Source organism: Gracilinanus agilis, chromosome 1 (assembly GCF_016433145.1).
Source record: "Gracilinanus agilis isolate LMUSP501 chromosome 1, AgileGrace, whole genome shotgun sequence".
NCBI classification, from domain to species: domain Eukaryota; kingdom Metazoa; phylum Chordata; class Mammalia; order Didelphimorphia; family Didelphidae; genus Gracilinanus; species Gracilinanus agilis.
Genome location: NC_058130.1, coordinates 410,553,357 through 410,566,763, shown reverse-complemented (window position 1 = coordinate 410,566,763; position 13,407 = coordinate 410,553,357).

Below are 13,407 nucleotides of genomic sequence, written 5' to 3'. Positions count from 1 at the left end.
GGGAATAAGAAGCCTGCAACATATGTTAAAAAGCAAGAAATCAATAGTGAGAATATTAAAATGCCTTCAAAGAAACGTTATCAAAAGAGGATCTGGTTGTTTTGTTGTGATATAAGAACATAAGAAAGTCCATAGTGTACTGAATATACTCCATATGCTCAATTTATATGAGGATATAGATAAAAGAAGCACAGGAATTTTAGATATGGGTGGATCTTGATCACTTTATGGACTGCCTACATGAAAGAAATCATAGAGATATTGAAATATTTGAGTACTGTAGCATACCAACATTTAACAAATTGTATTTTGATAGTTTGTAGTACTAGCTTTATCACAAAATAGCTTTCATCTCAGAGAAATCAATTAATTTCTCTCATCCTCAGTAAAATAGGTATAAAAAAACCCTGCTATCTCTCATAGAGGCCATAAAAATCAAACTTCTTAATATATATGAAAATATTATAAAAAGTTTAGTGTCCATTAGAAAGCAATCTGTCAAAAATTGTGTATAAACCAGCCAATGACATCTAGAACATCCTGTTGCCAGTACTTCTCTTTCTCACACACTTATGTAGGATGTTCTAGCACCAGCTAATTTCAGACACTGGGCAATAAAATTTTGGGGAAACAGTCTTTCAAACTAAGCCTTCTCTAATCCAAAAGGATTTTAACTAGATGGAATATTCTTCCAATTTTCCCCAATGAGTGCTAGAAATTTTCTTTCATTAAAAATAATTAGTATTGAATCGAAACTTCTCCATTTTGCTGAGATTTGTGAAAAAGCTCAACAGAGATTATTTTTCTCAACCTAAAATATAGTAGGTTCCCAAATGCAAAATATGCCTTAGGTCAAACCTCATTCCTTTGCTAAATAGGATTTGAAGGTGGGGGTTAATATAATAAAAAAACTAGTTTATTATTATAAAACTAGTAATTTACTATCTAACAGTGAAAATTGAACTTTACTTCTTTGACTCGTAGAGAGAATAAGCCTCTTTTCCTTAGCTTTTTGGTATGGAAGACAATCTAAAACAGTGACTCCCAAATGTTTTTGGCCTACTGCCCCCTTTCAAGAAAAAAATATTACTTAGCCCTCTGGAAATTAATTTTTTTTAATTTTAATAGCAATTAATAGGGAAGATGAATGCACCTGTGACCATCACCACTTCCCTGGATCGCTCCAGCACCCACCTGGGGGAGGTAGCGTCCACTTTGGGAATCACCAATCTAGAATCTACTGCCTACTCCTAATCAGCAACCTTCATTCTGAGCACCACTACATCTTATTCCCTTCCACAAGTAAATCAATTACTATAGGAATTTGAAAAAGTTAAAAATAGCTAAATAAAAACTCATTAACTAGAGAGTAGCTAATCCCTCCATAAAACACAATGTTCACATACATTCCTTTCTTATTCATCTATCCACCTATACCTATCACTCTGCCTCTTGTTAAATCTAAAAAGACAGTTTAAAAGTAGACACCATCCAATCTCATTGACAATTTAACATAGTGAGCTACTCATGTTGACTGACAGCTCCACTTTCAAGACAGCCACTTTGAATGGCAGTTTGGTTTCAGGATATTCATTTTGAGTGGCACCCCACATTGAGTATATCAAGTTTGATTGATAGCTTAGCCTACAAGGATATAAAGCCAAAACATATTTGAGAAGCTGAGGGATGGTGAGGGGAAGAGTTTTTCTTTGGACCGCTGGTTCCTTCCCCCTCACTCTTACACTAACTATTCCATCAACACTTTTATAAAAATTTTAATAGACTCAAATGCAAAACAAAAGTAACACTTGAATTATTGCAGCTGTGCTGCAAGTCAATACAGTTCTATGACCTACCATAAAAAGTGTGGCTTTCTCTTTATTCCTTCATTTTTAAGTTAAATAGAAGAAAATCATCTATTAATCTGAAGGACTTTTTCCCCCAACATTTTAATATAAGCATTTCAAAAGGCCTGGATACTATATTTTTTTTCTTTGAAAATATCTGGGACCATAGTAAGAAAGCCTCCTCTTGTGATGTTTACCAGTGTATATACGTAGCATTGAGGTTCTGAAACTGTTTTTTTCTCCACTATCTATAATCTTATTCCTTAAAGAAAATACTACCAGAGGAGCTCCAGTAGTTGTACAATACTGAGTTCCTATCTGCCTAAAGCTATTGAAGAGATAAGAGGGGTTGCCTTGAACAAAATATTCCTGTTAAACTACAATCTTAATCTTTAAAGCTCAGTCTTTCTGTCTCCATATCTCTCTTCTCACTTTCCTCACTTGCCTTACCTCTCTCTTACACCAAATTCTCCATTACAAAGTCCTTAGGAAACATACTCCTTTATATTCAGATCTCCCTAGCCACTACAGTTAGTTTTGCCTCCCAACATTCACTTTCCCACATTCTTTTAAATTTAATTAATTAATTTAGGATATATATAAAAACTCTGACAAAATACAATACCCATTCCTATTAAAATTACCTGAAAGAATAGGAATAAAAGAGCCTTTCCTTAAAATAATAAATTAGCATTTATTTAAAACCATTGGCACATATCCTTTGCAATGGGGGTGAGGTAGAAGCCCTCCCAATAATATTAGGAGTGAAGTAAGGATGCTCATTATAACCACTGTTATTTAATATTGTACTAGAAATGCCAGTTTTAATATAGAGAAGAAAAACAAATTGAAAGAATTAAAGTAGGTAATAAGGAAAATAAAAGATCACTCTTTGGAGATGATATGATTGTATACTTAGAAAATTCTAGAAAATCAACTAAAACTAGTTGAAATAATAACTTAAGCAAAGTTTCAGAGTACAAAATAAGCCCACAAAATTATTAGTATTTTTATATTTTCCAATAATATTCAACAGCAAGAGTTAGAAAGAGAAACTCCATTTAAAATCACTCTAGAAAATATAAAATACTTAGGAATCTATTTGCCAAGAAAAATGCAGAAATTATGTGAATACAAATACAAACACAAGACAGACCAATAAAAATTAGATCTTACCAACTGAAAAAATATTAATTGTTTATGGGTAGACTGAGCTAATAAAATAAAAATGACAATCCTACCCAAATTAATTTACTTATTCAGTACCATGCCTGTCAAACTACCAAAATATTTTTATAGAATTGGAAAAACTATAACAAAATTCATCTAGAAGGACAAAAAGTCAAGAATATCAAGGGAATGTATGGAAAAAATATGGAGGATGGTGGCCTATCAGTACCAGATCTTAAACTTTACTATAAAGCAATTATCATCAAAACAATCTGGTACTGACTAAGAAATGGAAAGATGGATCAATGGAATAAACTAGGAGTAATTGACTTCAGAAATCTAGTGTTGTATAAACCTGAAGATCCGACCTTTTGAGATAAGAATACACTATCTGATAAAAACTGCTAGAAAAATTTGGTAAACAGTATGACAAAAATTAGGTTTAGCTCAATATCTCGCATCCCATGCCAAAATAAGGTCAAAATGGATAGGTGATTTAAACATAGTGACATTATAAGTAAATTAGGAGAATATAGAATAGTTGACCTGTGATACACACACACACACACACACACACACACACACACACACACATATATACACATCCAAACAAAAAACCCCAGAATATTTCAAGATGCAAAATGAATAATTTTGAATAAATCAAATTATTTTATTATGTTTTTAAAAATAGAATATTTTCCCATAGTTACATGATTCATGTTCTTTCCCTCCACTTTTCCCTCCCCCCCTCCCAGAGCTGATGAGCAATTCCATTGAGTAATAGTATCATTGTTCAAAACCTATTTCCATATTATTAATATTTGCAAAGGTGTGATCTTTTAAAGCCCAAACCTCTAATCTTTTACCCATAAAATCATGTGATCATTCATATGTTTTTCTTCTGAATTTCCACTCCCACAGTTCTTTCTCTGGATATGGATAGGATTCTTTCTTATAATTCTCTTGGAATTGTCCTGGATCATTGTATTGCTGCTAGTAGGAAAGTATGTTACATTTGATTGGACAGTCAGTTTCTGTGTACAACGTTCTCCTAGTTCTTCTCATTTTGCTCTGTATCAGTTCTTGGAGGTCTTTCCAATTAACATGGAAATCCTCCAGTACATCTGAATATATTAAAGTAAAAGTTTTTTGTATAAACCCAACAAATGCAACCAAGACTGGAAGGAAAAAAAAAACAAGCTGGGAAAAATGTATACCAAATTCCTCTGATAAAGGTCTTATTTCTCAAATATATGAGGAACTAACTCAAATTTATAAGAATCTAAGTCATGCCCCAAATGAAAAATGGTGAAAAGTTGTGAATAGGTAGTTTTCAGATGAAGAAATCAAATTATCAATAATGAGATAAAAAACCTTCTAAATACCCATTGCTTAAAGAAATGCAAATTAAAACAATTCTGAGGTACCATGTTAACACCTATAAGATTGGCCAATATGAGAGTAATGGAAAATGATAAATATTGGAGGGGATGTGGCAAAATTGGGAGACTAATGCATTTCTCAAAAAGTTTTGAACTGTTTTAATCATTCTGGAGGGTAATTTGGAATTGTGCTCAGAGGTCTATAAAAGAATGAATACCTTCTGTTCCACTAAAATCACTGCTAGGTCTGTATCCCAAACAGGTAAAAACAATGTGAAAGGACCCATTTGTACAAAAATATTTATAGCAGCTCTTTTTGTGGTGGCAAAGAATTGAAAACTAAAGGGATGTCCCTCAACAGGGGAATGACTGAACAAATTTTGGTATGTGATGGTGATGGAATACTATTGTTGTATAAGAAATGATGAACAGGATGATTTCAGAAAAGGATGTAAAGACTTATATGAACTATGTAGAGTGAAATAAACAGAACCAGGAGATCATTACACACAGTAACTACAGTACTAAGGAATGATCAAATATGAAAGACTTTGCTACTGTAAAAGGGAAAAAATATGGTTGGATTGGATATTTAAAGCTTTGATCTCCAGGAATTGATTTTCACAATTCCAATGAAAGACCCAAGTCAGGAGGGCTTTATGGTAGTTTATTTACAAATAGGAAGAGTAAAGCAAGGGGAGGGAGGGGGAGAGAGAGAGAGAGAGAGAGAGAGAAACTGGCCTGATCCAAAGGCCCAAACCAAGCAGGGATTCAGAGGCCCCAGCAAAGGGGGCACAGAGATTAATTAAACAAGGTTTCTAGCCTTGAGGCCTCCTCTAAGATTAGAGGCCTGTTTTAAGGCTAGGGCCTCCAGAAACACCAAGGAAAAGGGAGTCAGCCTTAACTTACCCACATGACAATTCAAAGGGAAGCAGTCTGAGGTCTCAACCTGAGCTCCTCTAGGACCAAATTCAAAGGGCCAAATTCCCCTCACAGGAAGTTACCATCATATTTGAAAGATAGTTCTTTCATTCACTTCCTGTGTCCACTTCTAGTACTACATGGAAAAATGGCAGCCTCAACCTTGTTTCAGACTGCCCAGAGGGCAGTCAGTTGTTTTTGATTTGTCAGTTACTAGCACATGTGGGTCATAGACCTCACCCCTCTCCACTTAATTCTAAGTTGGGTGGGGTGACATATTCATGGTGAATGAATAATGATAATAAAAAATGAATAATGGTAAGCTAATTCCATTTTCATACTACTAATAGCAATAAAATGATCAAGGATAATTCTGAAGGACTTATGAAAAAGAATGCTTTTCACCTCTCAAGAATTGTTGGAATCAGAATGCAGATTAAAACATGATTTTTCACCATTTATTGGGCTATATGTTTTGGGGTTTTGGTTTCATAAGATTATTAATTTACAAAAATTAATAATAAGATAAAAAAAGAATGCTATCCACATCCAGAGAAAGAACTGTGGGAGTAGAAAAACAGAAGAAAAACAAGTGCTTGATCACATGAGTAGATGCAGATATGATTGGGGATGTAGATTCTAAAAGATCACCCTAGTTCAAATATCAATAATATGGAAATAGGTCTTGATTAATGAGACATGTTAAACCTAGTGGAATTGCATACTGGCTATGGGAGGGGGTGGAAGGAGGGGAGAGGAATAACATGAATCATGTAACCATGGAAAATTTTTCTTAACTAGTCAATTAAATAAAATTTAAAAAAGAAAAAAATTAATAAGGAAATGTCTTTTGTGATAATACATTTTTAACCCAGATTGTATTGCTTGTCAGCTCTGGAAGGGGGAAGGAGGAAAGGATGGAAATAATATGGATCATATGACTTTGGGAAATTTAGTTTGAAATTTGTTATCAATATAAAAATAATAACATATTAATAAAAATTTAAGGAAAAGGTAAATGTATTGGTAGGCCAGTTCTATGGACTTTTTAGGCTTCTGCATATCACAAGATAGACCATAGTCATCCTTCATCTATTTCTTTTTTCTTTGTGTATTATTAAGCCAAACTATTTCAAGTTTTTTATGTTTAATTGCAAACACATTTGGTGAGAACACTTCTACCTAGTTTATGACTCACTTGATATTAATAATCAGAGGGTCACTAACAATAATTATTTTTGACTCTTTCAAGAATATTTTATTATTTAGAATACCTTTGAGTGACACATTCTTGAAGAAAACTGTTATAAGCTACATTTTCTATGTTAAATGAAAGGTTTATTTTTGATCAAAATAAACAAAGTAAGATTCTGTATGTGGTTGGTCAATAAGCATTTATCAACTCTCTACTATGTGGCATTGATTGTGTTAATCACAGAAGATTAAGAATACAAAAAAGAGTTAGGGATTTCAAGTTCACAGCATGAAACAGCAGCTATAAGAAAGAAAGAAAGATAGAAAGAAAGAAAGAAAGAAAGAAAGAAAGAAAGAAAGAAAGAAAGAAAGAAAGAAAGAAAGGCCATTAGCAATAAGGGAGATGGGAAAAGGTTTCTTGTAAAAGGATGAGTTTTGCCTGGAGCTTGAAAAAAATGTAAATCAAAAGCAAGAGGCAAGAGAGAAGAAAATTTTAAACATTAGGGGCAGCCAGTAAACATGACTGTTGTTGGGAGGTGCAGTGTCTTGTGCAAAGAATACAAGAGGCCAGTATCACTGCATCACAGAGGACACAGAGATAAGATCCAAGAATATTGGAAATGTAGGAGGGGACCATGTTACAAAATCCTATTGGGAACAATAGGATTTCCTTTTTAATTCTGTAACTGGTAGGAAACAACTGATATTTACTGATTGGGGGATCAGTGGGTTATATTCAAAACTGTGTATAGGGAGATAAGTTTGACAGCTGAGTTGATGATGGGTTGTTTCATGACTAATAAGATGCGCTCTACTTTAAAATGTATATTACAAACTTCCATTTTTGTATTCTTTTATTTTTTAAGAATACCCTTTATATTGTGATCAATAGAGTTTGAAAATTTGAGAAGATAAGATTATGTTTTGTCAGTCTTTTTGAAGTCAGTTCTGACTTTTTTCTCTCTTTCCTAATGAGCCCATCAATTGTAAAGACTTTTCAATTCTAACTCTATGAATTTAAAGTCTTTCCTTTTCTCTCTACTTATACAATCCGATTTCAAGCCTCATCATTTCTCAACTGTTATTACAATGTACTACTCATTAGCCTTCATATACAAAAGTTTTGCTTAATCATTTTTGTTAGAAGGAAATATTGAATGACAAAATGGTAGTGCTCTATTGAGAAATGACTGTGACACAAAGAGACAATAATAACCACTTTTAAAATAAAGTCCAACCTCTTACTCTCTTAATGTTGAGAGAGAGAGAAAGAGAGGGAGAGAGAGAGAGAGAGAGAGAGAGAGAGAGAGAGAGAGAGAGAGAGAGAGAGAGAGAGAGATGGTAAAATACTGCACATTGATTTTAAACCATTGTCACATCAATTTTAAAAATTCCTTTAACATTCATCAACCAATACAAAGTTAATCTCCTTAACAAATCATGGGATAATACATTTAATCCAATTTTCAAATTTAAATTTACAGATTTTATGGAGGAGAATGGTTATGAATAATATTGATTCATAAAAACAAAATCAGGGAAGGGTGGTAGAGATAATTTGCGAAAATTTTGGTATAAAAATCTATTGAAGCACACCAACTCAAGAAAAATTTGAAAGTACAATTTGAAAAAGTGTATTTGTATTGCTAATGAAAAATAACAATATCAACATTTATTAAATATCTACTATATGCAAGATACTGTGCCATGCACTGGGAACATGAAAAAATGAAAAATAAAGAAACATAGCATTCCCTCAAAGAATGTATAATCAACTAAAGAATGCAAAATATTCATAAAAAAGCCAAAAGTAACACAAGACAATTTTTTCAGTCAAATAATGATAAATAGATAACTAACAAATAAATAATAATAAATGGAGAATTTGGAAAAGATCTCATGTAGGAAATAGCACCTGAACTATGTTTGAGGGAAATTAGGGAAGTAAAGGAAGCAGTAAAAGCATATTCCAGACATGGGGAGTTTGCTCATGCAGATATAATAAACAGAGAGAAGGTCTCTCATATGTGAATAACATTTAGCATGCTAGTTTGACTGGGGCAAGGAGTGAATTAAAGAAATTAAAATAAATTATACCAGAAATGAAATGGGAACAGTTTTGTACATGGATTCACATTCTAGACAGAGGACTTTTAATTTTTCTTCAAAGACAATAGGCATCTTTTATTTCAGACAAATAATTCATCAACTAGTAAATCACCCACTTTAGCTCCTCTACTCTAAATTATGGTCATAATACAGTACATCTTGTCAACAGAAACACTCAATTCTCTTCTTGTAGCTTGAATTCATATGGCATAGTTTTCAAGGTCTCAAGTTTACTTCTAAGTCTGGATGAATCAGAATAGATATTTCTTTTCTTTCTGCAATAGGTAAATGCAAAAGAAATATAATAGATCATTCTGGAGCCTGTGTAAGTTAATTTGTCATAATAGAATGCTCTATTGCTTGCCATTGTCCAGTTTCCTGCACATTTTGTAGGTGCCTTTCAAGGTTTCCTTATATATTTCCTTCCAAAATATCTTGATTATTTTCTCAGAAGAATCACTTGATGGATAGATAGATTAGCAAAACATAACAGTAGACTGTAGCCTGCTTAACAGATTGGGAACCTTTCAAAAATGTTATGTGAATTATTCATTTATTTGGTATGATTCAAGCTTTTGTGTACTAACAGTACATATAATTTAGAAAGAATCTCTTCAGAACTAATTGGTGGTTGAATCCATTAAAATTATTTAAAGAGTATTACCTAAAAATTAACTGAAATAATGCCCTTCTACAAGACACTGAAACCAAAAATGAAGAAAATAAAACCATAATTTCATGTTGATAAAATCCTATGATGGTTCTAGAGTGGTCTACGTGGTCCTAGATAATTAGACTCAGATGACTCTTGATGATTTGCCCAAATGGAAGTTATTCAGAAGGTTCTACATGGTGTAGCTGGTAATAAGAAATCAAATTGGTTTTACATGGAATTTCCAACTTTATTAGACAAGGGCTTGGACCAAGAAATTACCTCTTTAGGAGAAAATAATTAAGCTAAAAATAGATGAAGACTTCCCAGTTAAGATGGCCCCATATCCTCTCCTCTCCACCAACCAAGATACAGTGCTTCAGAAGGACGAAATCAAAATCATATGAGTGAAGGGTCTCCATGGTAGGGCTCAGCATAGAAGGTAGGCAAAGTTTGGGCATTTCCATGCTAAAAAAGTACAAAATTACTCCCTCCAGGGGTGAGCTCATTACTCATCCCCATGTCATCTATGTGCCAGTTGTCTAGATTTTCGAAGAGGGAAGGAGGTCTGCTGAGCTAACCTCACCACAGACATACCCTTGAGAGCACCAAGACTTGGGTGCCCAGGAGTCTGAGAAATGTAGAGCTTAGGTGCACACACAACAGATGCTGTTGCGGAGACTTGAAAAATAATCTAAGGGCAAAAAACTCTTTGTAACTCAATACAGAGACTTGTCTACACTCCATACCTAGACCCCACGAGGCTGAGGAATTTGAACTAGGGAAAAGAGACAAGGCAGGACTCCTCATAGCAGACATTGCTGCAGAGACTTAGGGCAAAAACCTCTCTGGAGCTCAATATAATGATCACCCACATTCCTCACCTAGACTTCTGACCTAGAAAGAACAAGGCAATGGACACCAACTCCCAAGAACTATAATCCACAATCACCAAAAGAACAAGAAGAAAACCTTAACCCTTGATAATTTCTATGCAGAAAAAATCCAGACTAAAGAGGAGACAGCAGAAAATGACAAACAAGTAAACACACCTAAACCTTACAAAAAAATGGAAATTGGTCACAAGATTTTGAAAGGTACAAATATGAGATTATGAGAAAGATAGAAGAGAATTGGCATGAAAAGTGGGAAATAGTTAAAAAAGAAAATAACATTTTAAAAGACAGAATTTCCCACTTAGAAAATGAAGCCCAGAAATCAAAAGAAATAATAAGCAAATTGAAGACCAGAAATGAAATCCTTAAAGTTTGAAAAACAGGATAGATCAAACTGAAAATGAAAATCAAAAGATCTTAGCTGAAAACCAGACTTTATAAACTAGAATTGGGCAATTATCTCAAAAGACAGCAAGAATTAATGAAGCAAAATCAAAAGAATGACAGAATAGAAGGAAACATGAAATATCTCACTGAGAAAATGACTGATCTGGAAAACTGGTCTAGAAGAGACAATTTGAGAATCATAGGCCTACCTAAGAACCTGGAAACAAACAGAAACTTTGTCATCATACTACAACAAATTATTCAAGAAAACAACCCTGATGTTCTTCAACAAGAGGGCAAAATAGAAATTCAAAGAGTCTATAGATCACCCTCTACATTAAATCCTCAAAAGACAACCCCTAGGAATGTAACTTCTAAATTCAAGAGATTCCAAACTAAGGAGAAAATACTACAAGAAGCTAGAAAGAGACAATCTAGATATCAAGGAGCACCAATCTGGATTAGACAGGATCTGGAAGCCTTGACATTATAGGACAGCAAGGCTTGGAATATGATATTTAGAAAGGCAAGAAAATTTGGTCTACAACCAAGGATTGTATATCCATCAAAACTGACTATATACTTCTAGGGGAAAGAATGGGCATTTAACAAAACAGAAGATTTCCAAATATTTGTAAAGAAAAGACCAGAATGAAATGGAAAATTTGACATCCAAATACAAAAATCAAGAGAAAGATGAAAAAGTAAACAAGAAAAAGAAAATGAATTTTTTTTCTTTTTTTTTTTAATTTAAGGGCTTCAATCAGCTCAAATTGTTCATATTCCTATATGGAAAAATGTTATTTGTAAGTCTCAAAAATTCTATTCACTATTATAGTAGTTAGAAGAATTATTCATAGGTAGAGATTGGGGTACAAAGTGGTTTAAGATGATATACAAAAAGAAAGAAAAAGGGGGGATAGAAGATGGCATCAAGAGAAACCTGAAGGAATAAGAAAATGTGCTAATGAAATTAAATCTACCTTGCCCATCTTTGGATTTAATCACCAAAGGTGAAAACATCTCCATTTATCACACAAGTAGGGTGCTCTGTAACCCTTGTGTACTAGAGTAACAAATCAGAACAAGAAAAGAATGCTAATCGTTAATACTTAAGTCTTACTCTTAGTGCAATCAACTCTGAGAGTGAAGAGCATGTAGACTCATTGGGGTATCAAATTCTATCTTACCCTAAATGGAAGTTGAGAGGGAAAAACCAAGGTGGGTAGTGGGTCAGGAAGTACCAAAAGTGAGGGAAAGAGATGGGGGAGGGAATTTAATAGATACTAAAAAATAAGAGGGGAATAAAAAGTGAAGGGGTGGAAAGGGAAGTAAAATAAGGGTAGGGATTAGGGGGAAATGATTAAAAGCAAACCACTGGTATAGAAGGAAATAGTGAAAGAAGAAAGGGCAGGACTAGGAGAGAAAATCAAAATGTTGGGGAATACACAGGTGTTAATCATAACTCTGAATGTGAATGGGATAAACTCACCCATAAAACAGAAGCAAATAGCAGAGTAGATTAGATACCAAAATCCTACTATATGTTGTCTACAAGAAACACACATGAGACAGGTAGACACAGAGGATAAAGGTAAGAGGCTGGAGCAAAATTTTTTGGGCAACAACTGCGGAAAAGGAAGGCAGGAGTCCCAATCATGACATCTGACAAAGGCAAGATAAAAACAGATGTGATTAAAAGAGGTAATTACATTCTGATAAAAGGCAGTATAAACAATTATTAAATATCAGTACTTAACATGTATGTACCAAATGGTATAGCATCCAGATTTCTAAAGGAGAAATTAATGGAGCTTAAGGAAAAAATAGATAGTAAAATTATACTAGTGGGAGACCTGAACCTTCCTCTATTAGATATAGATAAATGTAACCAAAAAATGAATAAGAAAGAGGTAAGGTATGTGAATGATATCTTAGAAAAAATAGAGTTAATAGAAATGTGGAGTAAAATAAATAGGGACAAAAAGGAATATACCTTCTTTTCAGTAGCACATAGTACTTTCACAAAGATTGACCATGTATTATGGCATAAAAACATGGCAGACAAGTACAAAGGAGGAGAAATAATAAATGTAACCTTTTCAGATTGTAATGCAATAAAAATCATAATTAGTAAGTCTACATGAAGAGGCAAACAAAAAAATTAATTGGAAATTAAATAATATGATTCTCCAAAATCAGTTAAAGAACAAATCATAGAAACAACAATTAGTAATAAAATGAAGAGTATGACAATGATGAGACATCCTATCAAAATCTATGGAATGCAGGCAAAGCACTACTCAGGGGAAAATTTATATTCTTGAGTAGATATAGAAATAAATCAGAGAGGAAAGAAGTGAATGAATAGAGCATGCAAAGTAAAAAAAAATAGAAAGAAAAAAATTAAAAATCCACAGATAAAAACTAAATAAGAAATCCTAAAAATTAAAGAAGGTAATAAAATTGAAAGTAAAAGAACTATTTAATTAATAAATACAACTAGAAGCTGGTACTTTGAAAAACCAAATAAAATAAAGTACTGGTTAATCTAATTAAAAAAGTAAAGAAGAAAACCAAATTAACAGTATCAAAGATGAGAAGGGAGATCTCACCTCTAATGAAGAAGAAATTAAGGCAATCATGAAAAACTACCTTGCCCAATTATATGGCAATAAATGTAGCAATCTAGGTGATATGGATGGATATTTATAAAAATATAAATTGCCTAGATTGACAGAAGAATTAGAATACATAAATAATCCCATTTCAGAAAAAGAAATTGAACAAGTCATCAAAGAACTCCCTAAGAGAAAATTCCCAGGGCCAGATGGATTCACAAATGAATT